Source organism: Salvelinus sp. IW2-2015, unplaced genomic scaffold (genome assembly GCF_002910315.2).
Source record: "Salvelinus sp. IW2-2015 unplaced genomic scaffold, ASM291031v2 Un_scaffold1702, whole genome shotgun sequence".
Lineage (NCBI taxonomy): Eukaryota > Metazoa > Chordata > Actinopteri > Salmoniformes > Salmonidae > Salvelinus > Salvelinus sp. IW2-2015.
The window spans coordinates 63,705-76,092 of NW_019943095.1; the positions used below are offsets into that span (position 1 = coordinate 63,705).

Below are 12,388 nucleotides of genomic sequence, written 5' to 3' on the forward strand. Positions count from 1 at the left end.
AAAGTATCTTAGTTTAATGAAATTGAATTGTCATTACAGCCAGATGTGCTGTGGACGTTTCCCACCACAAATAATTATCCTAATTAGATTGAGGGTGGAGAGGAACAGAGGACAGACAGAAATAGCTGATGATGTGCCTTCCATCCAAAACGTCCAGCAAGCTAAACATACTTATTGTTTTGCTGTTCAAAATACGACCAAAATACACATCCGAACACAAGTGAAACTATAGGCAAATTTTTTTCTGTTTGCAAAAAAATACAGTGTCCTTTTTTCAATCAATAAACAACCTGACATGATGTCACATGATTCCACATGATGTCTTTTCAACATATCTGGGTTCTGGCCACTGGGATAGGTGAGATCACAGATATCATATTAAATTATATTCTTTAAAGGGAATAGGGTTCTATAGGCCCTGGTCAAAAGTAGTGCACTATAAAGGGAATAGGGTTCTATAGGTCCTGGTCAAAAGTAGTGCACTATAAAGGGACTAGGGTTCTATAGGCCCTGGTCAAAAATAGTGCACTACAAAGGGAATAGGGTTCTATAGGTTCTGGTCAAAAATAGTGCACTACAAAGGGAATATGGTTATATAGGCTCTGGTCAAAGGTAGTGCACTATAAAGGGAATGTAGTTCAATTTGGGACGTAGCCTAAATGCTATACAGTCTGAAATACATGTACACTGAAAAGTTTCTGGTTTAAAAAAAAGGGTGTCTACACTTGAGTACTCCTTGCGATTGGAGGGGAATCAGCCGGCCGCCATCTTGTCTGGCAGAGAGCAGAGCAGGTCATAGCTACTGTAGTAGTTCATCACTGTTAGTCTGCTGTAAAATGAACATCATGTCCCACTTCCTGTCCTGCTGAGACACTGACATTCCTCGGAGTCACACAGAGTCCTAACGTTCCTCTGTTTGTCTGTGTGTGTGTGTGCGTGTGCGTGTGCGTGTGCGTGTGCGTGTGCGTGTGTGTGTGTGTACGTGTGTGTACGTGTGTGTACATGTGTGTGTACATGTGTGTGTGCGTGTGTGTTTGTCTGTCCTGTCAGCCGAGAGACTGGGTCACATCCCATCCAGAGGAGTTCTAGGAAGTCTGGGTATTTCCTTAATCGTCTTAATCTATTGTGATGATTCTCTGATCCACCTCTACGCAGACGACACCATTCTGTATACTTCTGGCCCTTCTTTGGACACTGTTAACTAACATCCAGACGAGCTTCAATGCCATACAACACTCCTTCCGTGGCCTCCAACTGCCTAGGTGTCTGGTTACCTGGCCTCCAGCTACCTAGGTGTCTGGTTAGACTGTAAACTCTCCTTCCAGACTCACATTAAGCATCTCCAATCCAAATATAAAACTAGAACGGCTCCCTATTTGCAACACAAGCACTCCTTCACTCATGCTGCCAAACATACCCTCATAAAACTGACTATCCTACCAATCCTGACTTTGGCGATGTCATTTACAAAATAGCCTCCAACACTCTACTCAGCAAACTGGATGTAGTCTATCACAGTGCCATCCTCTTTGTCACCAAAGCTGCCCTCGCTTCATATTCGTTGCCAAACCCGCTGGCTCCAGGTCATCTACAAGTCTTCGCTAGTAAAGCCCCGCCTATTCTCAGCTCACTGGTCACCATAGCAGCACGCCCACCCGTAGCACGGCGCTCCAGCAGGTATATCTCACTGGTCACCCCCAAAGCCAATTCCTCCTTTGGCCGCCTTTCCTTCCAGTTTTCTGCTGCCAATACTGGAACGAAAACTGCAAAACAATCACTGAAGCGGAGACTCATATTCTCCCTCACTAACTTTAAGCACCAGCTGTCAGAGCAGTCACATATCACTGCACCTGTACATAGCCCATCTGTAAATGCTCACCAACTACGCAATCCCATAACTATATACAGTGAGGGAAAAAAGTATTGATCCCTGCTGGATTTTGTGACGTTTGCCCACTGACAAAGAATATGATCAGTCTATAATTTTAATGGTAGGTATATTTGAACAGTGAGAGACGAGATAACAAACAAAAAAATCCAGAAAAATGCATGTCAAAAAAGTTAGAAATTGATTTGCATTTAATGAGGGAAATAAGTATTTGACCCCTCTGCAAAACATGACTTAGTACTTGGTGCAAAACCCTTGTTGGCCAATCACAGAGGTCAGACGTTTCTTGTAGTGGCCACCAGTTTGCACACATCTCAGGAGGATTTTGTCCCCACTCCTCTTTGCAAATCTTCTTCAATCATTAAGGTTTGAGGCTGACGTTTGGCAACTGAAACCTTCAGCTCCCTCCACAGATTCTATGGGATTAAGGTCTGGCATACTGGCTAGGCCACTCCAGGACCTTAATGTGCTTCTTCTTGAGCCACTCCTTTGTTGCCTTTGGCCGTGTGTTTTGGTCAATGTCATGCTGGAATACCCATCCATGACCCATTTTCAATGCCCTGGCTGAGGGAAGAGTTTCTCACCCAAGATTTGACGGTACATGGCCCCGTCCATCGTCCCTTTTGATGCGGTGAAGTTGTCCTGTCCCCTTAGCAGAAAAACACCCCCAAGCATAAGTTTCCACCTCCATGTTTGACAGTGGGGATGGTATATTTGGTTCATAGCGCCATTCCTCCTCCTCCAAAAACACGGCGAGTTGAGTTTGATGCCAAAGAGCAACAGGCATTTTGGTCTCATCTGACCACAACACTTTCAACCAGGTTGTTCCTCTGAATCATTCAGATGTTCATTGGCAAACTTCAGACGGGGCATGTATATGTGTTTTCTTGAGCAGGGACCTTGCGGGCGCTGCAGGATTTCAGTCCTTCACGGCGTAGTATGTTACAATTGTTTTCTTGGTGATATGGTCCCACTGCCTTGAGATCATTGACAAGGTCCTCCTGGTGTATCTGGGGTGATTCCTCACCGTTCTCATGATCATGGCAACTCCACGAGGTGAGATCTTGCATGAGCCCCAACCAAGGGAGATTGAACAGTTCTTTTGTGTTTCTTCCATTTGCGGAATATCGCACCAACTGTGTTTCACCTCTCCACCAAGCTGCTTGTGCGATGGTCTTGTAGCCCAATCCAGCCTTATGTAGGTCTACAATCTTGTCCCTGACATCCTTGGAGAGCTCTTTTGGTCTTGGCCATGGTGGAGAGTTGGAATCTGATTGATTGATTGCTTCTGTGACAGGTATCTTTTATACAGTAACAAACTGAGATTAGGAGCACTCCCTTTAAGAGTGTGCTCCTAATCTCCGTTCGTTACTGTATAAAAGACACCTGGGACCAGAAATCTTTCTGATTGAAGGGGGTCAAATACTTATTCCCTCATTAAAATGCAAATCAATTTATTAACTTTTTTGACATGCGTTTTTCAGGATTTTTTTGTTTTATTCTGTCCTCACTGTTCTAAATAAACTACCATTAAAATTATAGACAATAATTTCTTTGTCAGTGGGCAAACGTACAAAACAGCAGGGGATCAAATACTTTTTCCCTCACTGTATATATATTTTTTATCTTGCTCCTTTGCACCCCAGTATCTCTACTTGCCACATCATCTTCTGCACATAATCACTCCAGTGTTAATTATATTGTAATTATTTCACCACTATGGCCTATTTATTGCCTTACTTCCCTTATCCTACCTCATTTGCACACACTGATATATACTTTTCTATTGATTATTGACTGTATGTTTGTTAATTCCATGTGTAACTCTGTGTTGTTGTTTGTCGCACTGCTATGCTTATCTTGGCCAGGTCGCAGTTGTAAATGAGAACTAGTTCTCAACTAGCCTACCTGGTTAAATAAAGGTGTAATAAATAAAAAAAAAAATAAAATGTATGTATTGTATGTCTGTATTGTATTGTGCTGTGTTTATGTATTGTATTGTTTGTGCTGTGGTTATGTATTGTATTGTATTGTGCTGTATGTGTTATGTATTGTATTGTGTGCTGTGTGTTATTGTATTGTGCTGTGTGTTATGTATTGTGATTGTATTGTGTTGATGTATTGTTGTTGTGTGTTATGTATTGTATTGTGCTGTGTGTGATGTATTGTTGTATTGCTGCTGTGTTATGTATTGTATTGTGCTGTTGTGTATTGTATTGTGGTGTTGTGTTATGTTTATGTGCTGTATTGTATTGTCTGTGTGTATTGTATTGTATTGTATTGTATTGTGCTGTGTGTTATGTATTGTATTGTGTGTTTTGTATTGTGCTGTGTGTGTATGTATTGTATTGTGCTGTGTGTGATGTATTTGTTTGTTTATGTTATTGTATTGTGCTGTGTGTTATGTATTGTGCTGTGTTGTGTGTTCGAGAGCTGTTTGAAAATACCTCCTGAAATGTCTGCCTGTTTTGGTGGGATGGACTTCCACCAGGCTTTACAAAAGTTAATCGACCAATAACAGAGAGTTTCAAACCGCTCTGCCAATTTTCTGCTAGTTTTCAGAATACATATCCCTCCCATTATGCTTGTCCAATTAGGCCTCTCACTCAGACCACTCCCAGAAAGTCCTAGTAAAATTATTGCTTGAGAAATTGTTCTTTGCTAAGAAGCTTTTTTTTATATATATATATATATATATTTGAAAACTTTAATTGAAAACAATCACAGCAGTAAGGCTCTTAATTAATTGTTACCCAGAAATGATTTGATCTTGAGATAAAAACAGCTCCKTTGGGCTTTTAATCAACCGTGTGTTGATTGATATCAGCATCTACAGGCCATATAGGGGGACACTGCAATTAAACTGGTGCCAGAGACACTAACAACTGAAAGAGGCATCGTCCTCGACGCTCTGGGAAAAACCAAAAGGTTGTTGAAATGACAACATTAAAGATCGACTGAACGCATAGATTCTGCATGTGTTTTTCTGTTGCTCATTATGGAAAAACAAGAATTCAGTCTTGGGGWTGTGGTTCGATGTGTCAGTTACTGATGTTTGTCCCCCATGAGACACCATAGGAACAAAGACAGTATCACTCCTTTGAAATAGTCTGAATTAATCTAACTCAAGACATCTGTCATTAAATGTGGACGTTTCTTGCCGAGGAGGTTTTTAGTTTAACATCTAGTGAAGGTGTTTGGCGCASTACTTCTCAAGTTAAAACATTTGCAACGCGTTGTTTAATGTAAACAAAGACTGATCCGCTGCTATGCTGGTCAGTCTGTCTCACGATCTGTGTTCTGCGGTAGGATTGGATAGAACACAAATCACCACAGCTGTGTATCCCGTGCTAGCGGACAAGTGAGCATTGTCGAAATCAAAACCCAAGTCATGACGAACTCACATACAAAACTACGTTTTGGATGAGACTGATTTTATGAACCAAAATKATCTTATTTTCAATTTGAGGTAAATTTTGACACTATAGAGTAAATGTTTCAGATTCATATYGATGATAGAAGTTGTTTGCCTTCAGTTGGGATTTAAAACTAGCTGGATGCCTTTTAGTAGAGAAAAATGTGTGAAGAATAATCTCTATTCACAATGTGAGTGTTTTAATTTGGGCTTGTCCAAATAGTCCTCTGTGTTAGTGGTACTTCCTCTAAACAACATCTGATTTCAGACTCTGGTTCTTCCTCTGTAACCCTTCAAATGAGTTCACACTGAGGTTATCTCAGGGCAAACTAAATCCACAGCAATCAATGTTTTATCCTCCTCTTCCATCAAAACACAGACACACAATCTATCCTATTTCTGTAATAGTTCATTGTCAAACGTCTCCATTTTGTTTCTTAGTCCTCCGTGTGTGTTTCTTGGCCATGCATACTGTCAATTTACTTAGCTGCATGTAATCCTACTCACACAATAGGTGTTTTACTAATTCATTACTACTATAACCTGTGAAATAATCCAACCTTAGTGTACTGTTGACTTTATCTCAGTGGGTTTTCAGGCCCTGGGACACGGATGAAGCTCAAGGGAGAGATCTACATTCTTATTCTTTTTTTTGTTCATTATTATTATTATTATTATTAATAAATGTGTTTCTCTTTTGAGAGAACTGATTGAATTACTGATTTTTGTTGAAGCTTTTCAAATCTCTTGCCCATTTGATGTGGGCTGTCCATCCTGTCCATGGCATTCCTGGTACCGTTGACGGAGTGATTGTATGCCCAACAAAGCTCAAATTAAACTGCAGAAACTTGATTGCTACGGCAACTAGACTTTGGACAGGAGCCCAATACTCTACCCTTCAACCAAAACCCTACCCTTCAACCAAAACCCCTACCCTACCCTACCCTACCCTACCCTTCAACCAAAACCCTACCCTACCCTTCAACCAAAACCCTACCCTTTAACCAAATTCCTACCCTTCAACCAAAACCTACCCTACCCTTCAACCAAAACCCTACCCTACCCTACCCTACCCTTCAACCAAAACCCTACCCTTCAACCAAAACCATACCCTTCAACCAAATTCCTACCCTTCAACCAAATTCTCTTACATGTTTACTCATTTTAGAGCCTGTGTTTACTAAGGATTATAGAGATGTCAGGTCTCCATAATAGTCAGCAACTTCCCACTTCAACCGCTGACAGAGGCCAGGGCCCCTTATTCACAAAGTGTCTCAGAGTGCTGATCTAGGATCAGGTCCCCCCTGTCTCTGAAGTGTGTGAAAACAGGTTTTCCAGCATGGCGACCATGGTGTCTGTCTCACTACAGTATAAAGTCTATACAGGTCAGCTGATGTCTATGATGTTGGGATTGTACAGTATACACTGAGTGTACAAAACATTAGGAACACCTTCCTAATATTGAGTTGCACCCCCTATCCCCTCCTTCACAGGGACGCTGGCCCATGTTGACTCTAATTCTTCCCACAGTTGTGTCAAGTTGGCTGGATTTCCTTTGGGTGGTGGAACATTCTTGATACACACAGGAAGCTGAAAAACCCAGCAGCGTTGCAGTTCTTGACACACCCAAACAGGTGTGCCTGGCACCTACTATCATACCCTGTTCAAAGGCACTTAAATATTTTGTCTTGTTCATTCACCCTCTGAATGGCATACAGACACAATCCATGTCTCAATTGTCACAAGGCCTAAAAATCCTTCTTTAACCYGTCTCCTCCCCTTCATCTACACTGATTGAAGTAGATTTAACAAGTGACATTAATAAGGGRTCATAGCTTTCACCTGGATCCACCTGGTCAGTCTRTGTCATGGAAAGAGCACACTATATGTGGTCAGCTGATGTCTATGATGTTGTGATTGTGCACTATATGTGGGTGGGACTGTCAGATTACTAAACCAGGAGATGGTACCGTATAACACCACGGATTTCCTGAGTGACCTAATTATTCCTATCCCGAAAACCTTTTGCTATGATTACTGCAGACAATACTGAATCACTTAATACACAACACAGCTATAATGATTTCAACACAGTAATASCACAACATCGGCTAATGGAAAATATTAATTCTGACTGAGGGAAATGGAAAAGGTATGAAACGAATGGGAATTGCTAGAATGACTGGGCATTATTGTAGATAAAACATTGTTATGTGAGATACACTGTATAAACAGCAGTATGTTGACACCCCTTTAAATTAGTGTATTTGACTATTTCAGCCACACCCGTTGCYGACAGGTATATAAAATTTGAGCATACAGCCATGCAATCTCCATAGACAAACACTGGCAGTAGAACGGCCCTAACTGAAGAGCTCAGTGTCTTTCAATGTGGCACCGTCAGAGGATGCCACCTTTCCAACAAGTCAATTTGTCAAATTTCGSCCCTGCTAGAGCTGCCCCGGTCAACTGTCAGTGTTGTTATTGTGAAGTGGAAACGTCTAGGAGCAAAAATGGCTTAGCCGCAAAGTGGTAGGCCACAAAAGCTCACAGAACAGGACTGCTGAGTGATGAAGAGCGTAAAAAAAAATGTCTGTCCTCGGTTGCAACACTCACTGCCGAGTTCCAAACTGACTCTGGAAGCAACGTCAGCACAATAACTGTTCGTTGAGAGACTCATGAAATGAGTTTCAAATAAAATCAAATTCTATTAGTCACATGCGCTGAATACAACAGGTGTAGACCTTACAGTGAAAGGCTTACTTACGAGCCCCTAACCAACAATGCAGTTAAAAAATATATGAAAAAGTAATTAAAGAGCAGCAGTAAAATAACAATAGTGAGATTATATACAGGGGGGTACCAGTACAGAGTCAATGTGGAGGCTATATACAGGGGGTACCGGTACAGAGTCAATGTGGAGGCTATATACAGGGGGTACCGGTACAGAGTCAATGTGGAGGCTATATACAGGGGGTACCGGTACAGAGTCAATGTGCGGGGGCACCGGTTAGTCGAGGTAATTGAGCTAATATGTACATGTAGGTAGAGTTATTAAAGTGACTATGCATAGATGATAACAACAGAGAGTAGCAGCGGTATAAAGGGGAGGTGGCCAATGAAAATAGTCTGGGTCGCCATTTTTTTATTAGATGTTCAGGAGTCTTATGGCTTGGAGGTAGAAGCTGTTTAGAAGCCTCTTGGACCGCCTCCTGAGTGGTGCAGTGGTCTAAGGCACTGCATCGCAGTGCTAACTGTGTCACTAGAGATTCTGGGTTCAACCAGGCTCTATCGCAGCCGGCCGCGGCCGGGAGACCAATGGGGCAGCACACAATTGTCCCGGCGTTGTCCGGGTTAGGGGAGGGTTTGGCAATAGAACAGTCTATGACTAGGTTGGCTGGAGTATTTGACCATTTTTTGGGCCTTCCTCTGACACCGCCTGGTAATAGAGGTCCTGGATGGCAGGAAGCTTGGCCACAGTGATGTACTGGGCTGTACGCACTACCCTCTGTAGTGCCTTGCGGTCAGAGGCCGAGCAGTTGCCATACCAGGCAGTGATGCAACCAGTCAGGATGGTGCAGCTGTAGAACATTTTGAGGATCTGAGGACCCATGCCCAATCTCTTCAGKCTCCTAAGGGGGAATAGGTTTTGTCGTGCCCTCTTCACGACTGTCTTGGTGTGCTTGTTAGTTTGTTGGTGATGTGGACACMAAGGAACTTGAAGCTTCCAACCTGCTCCACTACAGCCCCGTCGATGAGAATGGGGGCGTGCTCAGTCCTCTTTTTCATGTAGTCCACAATCATCTAATTTGTCTTGATCATGTTGAGGGAGAGGCTGTTGTCCTTGCACCACACGGCCAGGTCTCTGACCCATATATGCTGTCTCGTCATTGTCTGTGATCAGGCCTACCACTGTTGTGTCATCGGCAAACTTAAGGATGGTGTTGGAGTCGTGTCTGAGTCATGAGTGAACAGGGAGTACAGAAGGAGAMTGAGCACGCACCCCTGAGGGGCWCCTGTGTTGAGGATCAGTGTGGCCGATGTGTTGTTACCTACCCTTACCACCTGGGGGCGGCCCTTCAGAAAGTCCAGGATCCAGTTGCAGAGGGAGGTGTTTAGTCCCAGGGTCCTTAGCTTATTGATGAGCTTTGAGGGCACTATGGTGTTGAACACTGAGCTGCAGTCAATGAATAGCATTCTCACATAGGTGTTCTTTTTGTCCAGGTGGGAAAGGGCAGTGTGGAGTGTGGAGTGCACCCTAACAGATCTGTGGATCTGTTAGGGTGGTWTGCAAATTGGAGTGGGTCTAGGGTTTCTGGGATAATGGTGTTGATGTGAGCCATGGCCAGCCTTTCAAAGCACTTCATGGCTACAGACGTGAGTGCTACGGGTCGGTAGTCATTTAGGCAGGTTTCCTTCGTGTTGATGGGCACATGGACTATGGTAGTCTGCTTAAAACATGTTGGTATTACAGACTAGGACAGGGAGAGGTTGAAAATGTCAGTGAAGTCACTTGCCAGTTGGTCAGCGCATGTAAGTACACGTTCTGGTAATCCGTCTGGCCCTGTGAATGTTGACCTGTTTAAAGGTCTTACTCACATCGGCTGCGGGGAGCGTGAWCACACAGTCTTCCGGAACAGCTGGTGTTCTCATGCATGTTTCAGTGTTATTTGCCTCGAAGCGAGCATAGAAGTAGTTTAGCTCGTCTGGTAGGCTCGTGTCACTGGGCAGCTCTCGGCTGTGCTTCCCTTTGTAGTCTGTAATAGTTTTCAAGCCCTGCCACATCCGACGAGAGTCAGAGCCGGTGTAGTACGATTCGATCTTAATCCTGTATTGACGCTTTGCCTGTTTGATGGTTCGTCGGAGGGCATAGCGGGATATCTTATAAGCTTCCAGGCTAGAGTCCCGCTCCTTGAAAGTGGCAGCTCTAGCCTTTAGCTCAGTGCAGATGTTGCCTGTAATCCATGGCTTCTGGTTGGGGTATGTGCATATGGTCACTGTGGGGATGAYGTCATCGATGCACTTATTGATGAAACCAATGATTTATGTGGTGTACTCCTCAATGCCATCGGAGGAATCCCGGAACTGTCTGTCTGTGCTAGCAAAACAGTCCTGTAGCTTAGCATTTGCTTCCTCTGACCACTTTTTTATTGATCTAGTCACTAGTGCTTCCTGCTTTCATTTTTGCTTGTAAGCAGGAATCAGGAGGATAGAATTATGGTCAGATTTGCCAAATGGAGGGCGAGGGAGAGCTTTGTATGCTTCTCTGTGTGCGGAGTAAAGGTGGTCCAGAGTTTTTTTCCCTCTGGTTGCACATTTAACATGCTGATAGAAATTTGGAAAGACGGATTCCCTGCATTGAAGTTCCCGGCCAATAGGAGCGTCGCGTCTGGGTGAGCGTTTTCCTGTTTGCTTATGGCGGAATACTGCTCATTGAGTGCGGTCTTAGTGCCAKCATCAGTCTGTGGTGGTATGTAGACAGCTACAAAAAATACAGATGAAAACTCTCTAGGTAGAAAGTGTGGTTTACAGCTTATTATGAGATACTCTACCTCGGGCGAGCAAAACCTTGAGACTTCCTTAGATATTGTGCACCAGCTGTTGTTTACAAAAATACATAGTCCGCCACCCCTTGTCTTACCAGACGCCGCTGTTCTATCCTGCCGATACAGCGTATAACCAGCAGCTGTATGTTGATAATGTCCTTGTTCAGCCACGACTCTGTGAAGCATAAGATGTTACAGTTTTGAATGTCCCGTTGGTAGTTTAATCTTCCGCGTAGGTCATCGATTTTATTTTCCAAAGATTGCACGTTTGCTAGCAGAATGGAAGGCAGTGTTTCCATGGCTGAGCAGCCGCACACAAGCAGAAGATCAACATGAGCAATGACAAACATTGGCTGGAGTGGTGTAAAGCCTGCCGCCATTGGACTYTGGAGCAGTGAAAACGTGTTCTCTGGAGTGATGAATCACGCTTCACCATCTGGCAGTCCGACAGACGAATCTGTAAAGTTTGGTGAAGGGGGAATAATGGTCTGGGGCTGTTTTTCATGGTTCAGGCTAGGCCCCTTGGTTCCAGTAAAGGGAAATYTTAACAGCATACAATGGCATTCTAGGCGATTCTGTGCTTCCAACTTTGTGGCAACAGTTTGGGGAAGGCCCTTTCCTGTTTCAGCATGACAATGCCCCTGGTGCACAAAGTGAGGTCCATACAGAAATGGTTTGTCAAGATCGGTTTGGAAGAACTTAACTGGCCTGCACAGAGGGACCTCAACCCCGTCGAACGCCTTTGGGATTAATTGGAACACCGACTGCGAACCATCCCTAATCGCCAAACATCAGTGCCCGACCTCACTAATGCTCTTGTGGCTGAATGGAAGCAAGTCCCTGCAGCAATGTTCCAACATCTAGTGGAAAGCTTTCACAGAAGAGTGGAGGCTGTTATAGCAGCAAAGAGGGAACCAACTCCATATTAATGCCCATGATATTGGAATGACRTTTTTGACAAGCAGGTGTCCACATACWYTWYRTSAYRWARWGTATCTCGATGCATTTATTTTAATGTTGTTRTTTTWTTTATTATTTAACCTTTATTTAAMTAGGCAAGTCAGTTAAAAKAACAAATTCTTATYTACAATGCCGGCCTAMCGGGGAACWGGGKCATAACGACAGATTTTTACCTTGTGAGCTCGGGGATTCRATCCAGCAACCTTTCAGTTACTAACCACTAGGCTACCTGMCKCCCCGAAGGGGATGTTGTATAGAGGGATGTTATATAGACAGGTAAAGGAGGTGAATGTGCAAATTCCGAAAAGCTAGCCTTTTTAATTCAGGCTGTACATGTTCTAGAAAAGCAATTAGCCTGCGTGGAAGATTGGTGTTTGAATATATTTGTGCAACAAACTCTCTCCATTTACCATTTAAAAATGCTCTACAATTAGTTTTTAATTGGGCTRGATACATGCAATGGTTTGACTTGAWCAATTGTGACTGTGAAGTATAAAAACGACATTCTCTGACACAGATAATTTGCTTTTTATTTGATGACTGCAATGAAATGTAGGGTACATTCTCAATGAAATGTAG

At 43.3% G+C, this 12,388-nt stretch overlaps 1 protein-coding gene across 1 annotated transcript in view; it reads right to left on the reverse strand.

The window, feature by feature from the left end:
• Nucleotides 1-12,388, reverse strand: part of LOC139024606 (sodium channel protein type 2 subunit alpha-like) — a 62,018-nt gene that overhangs the window by 48,803 nt on the left and 827 nt on the right. The gene's annotated exons all lie outside the window — the stretch shown is intronic.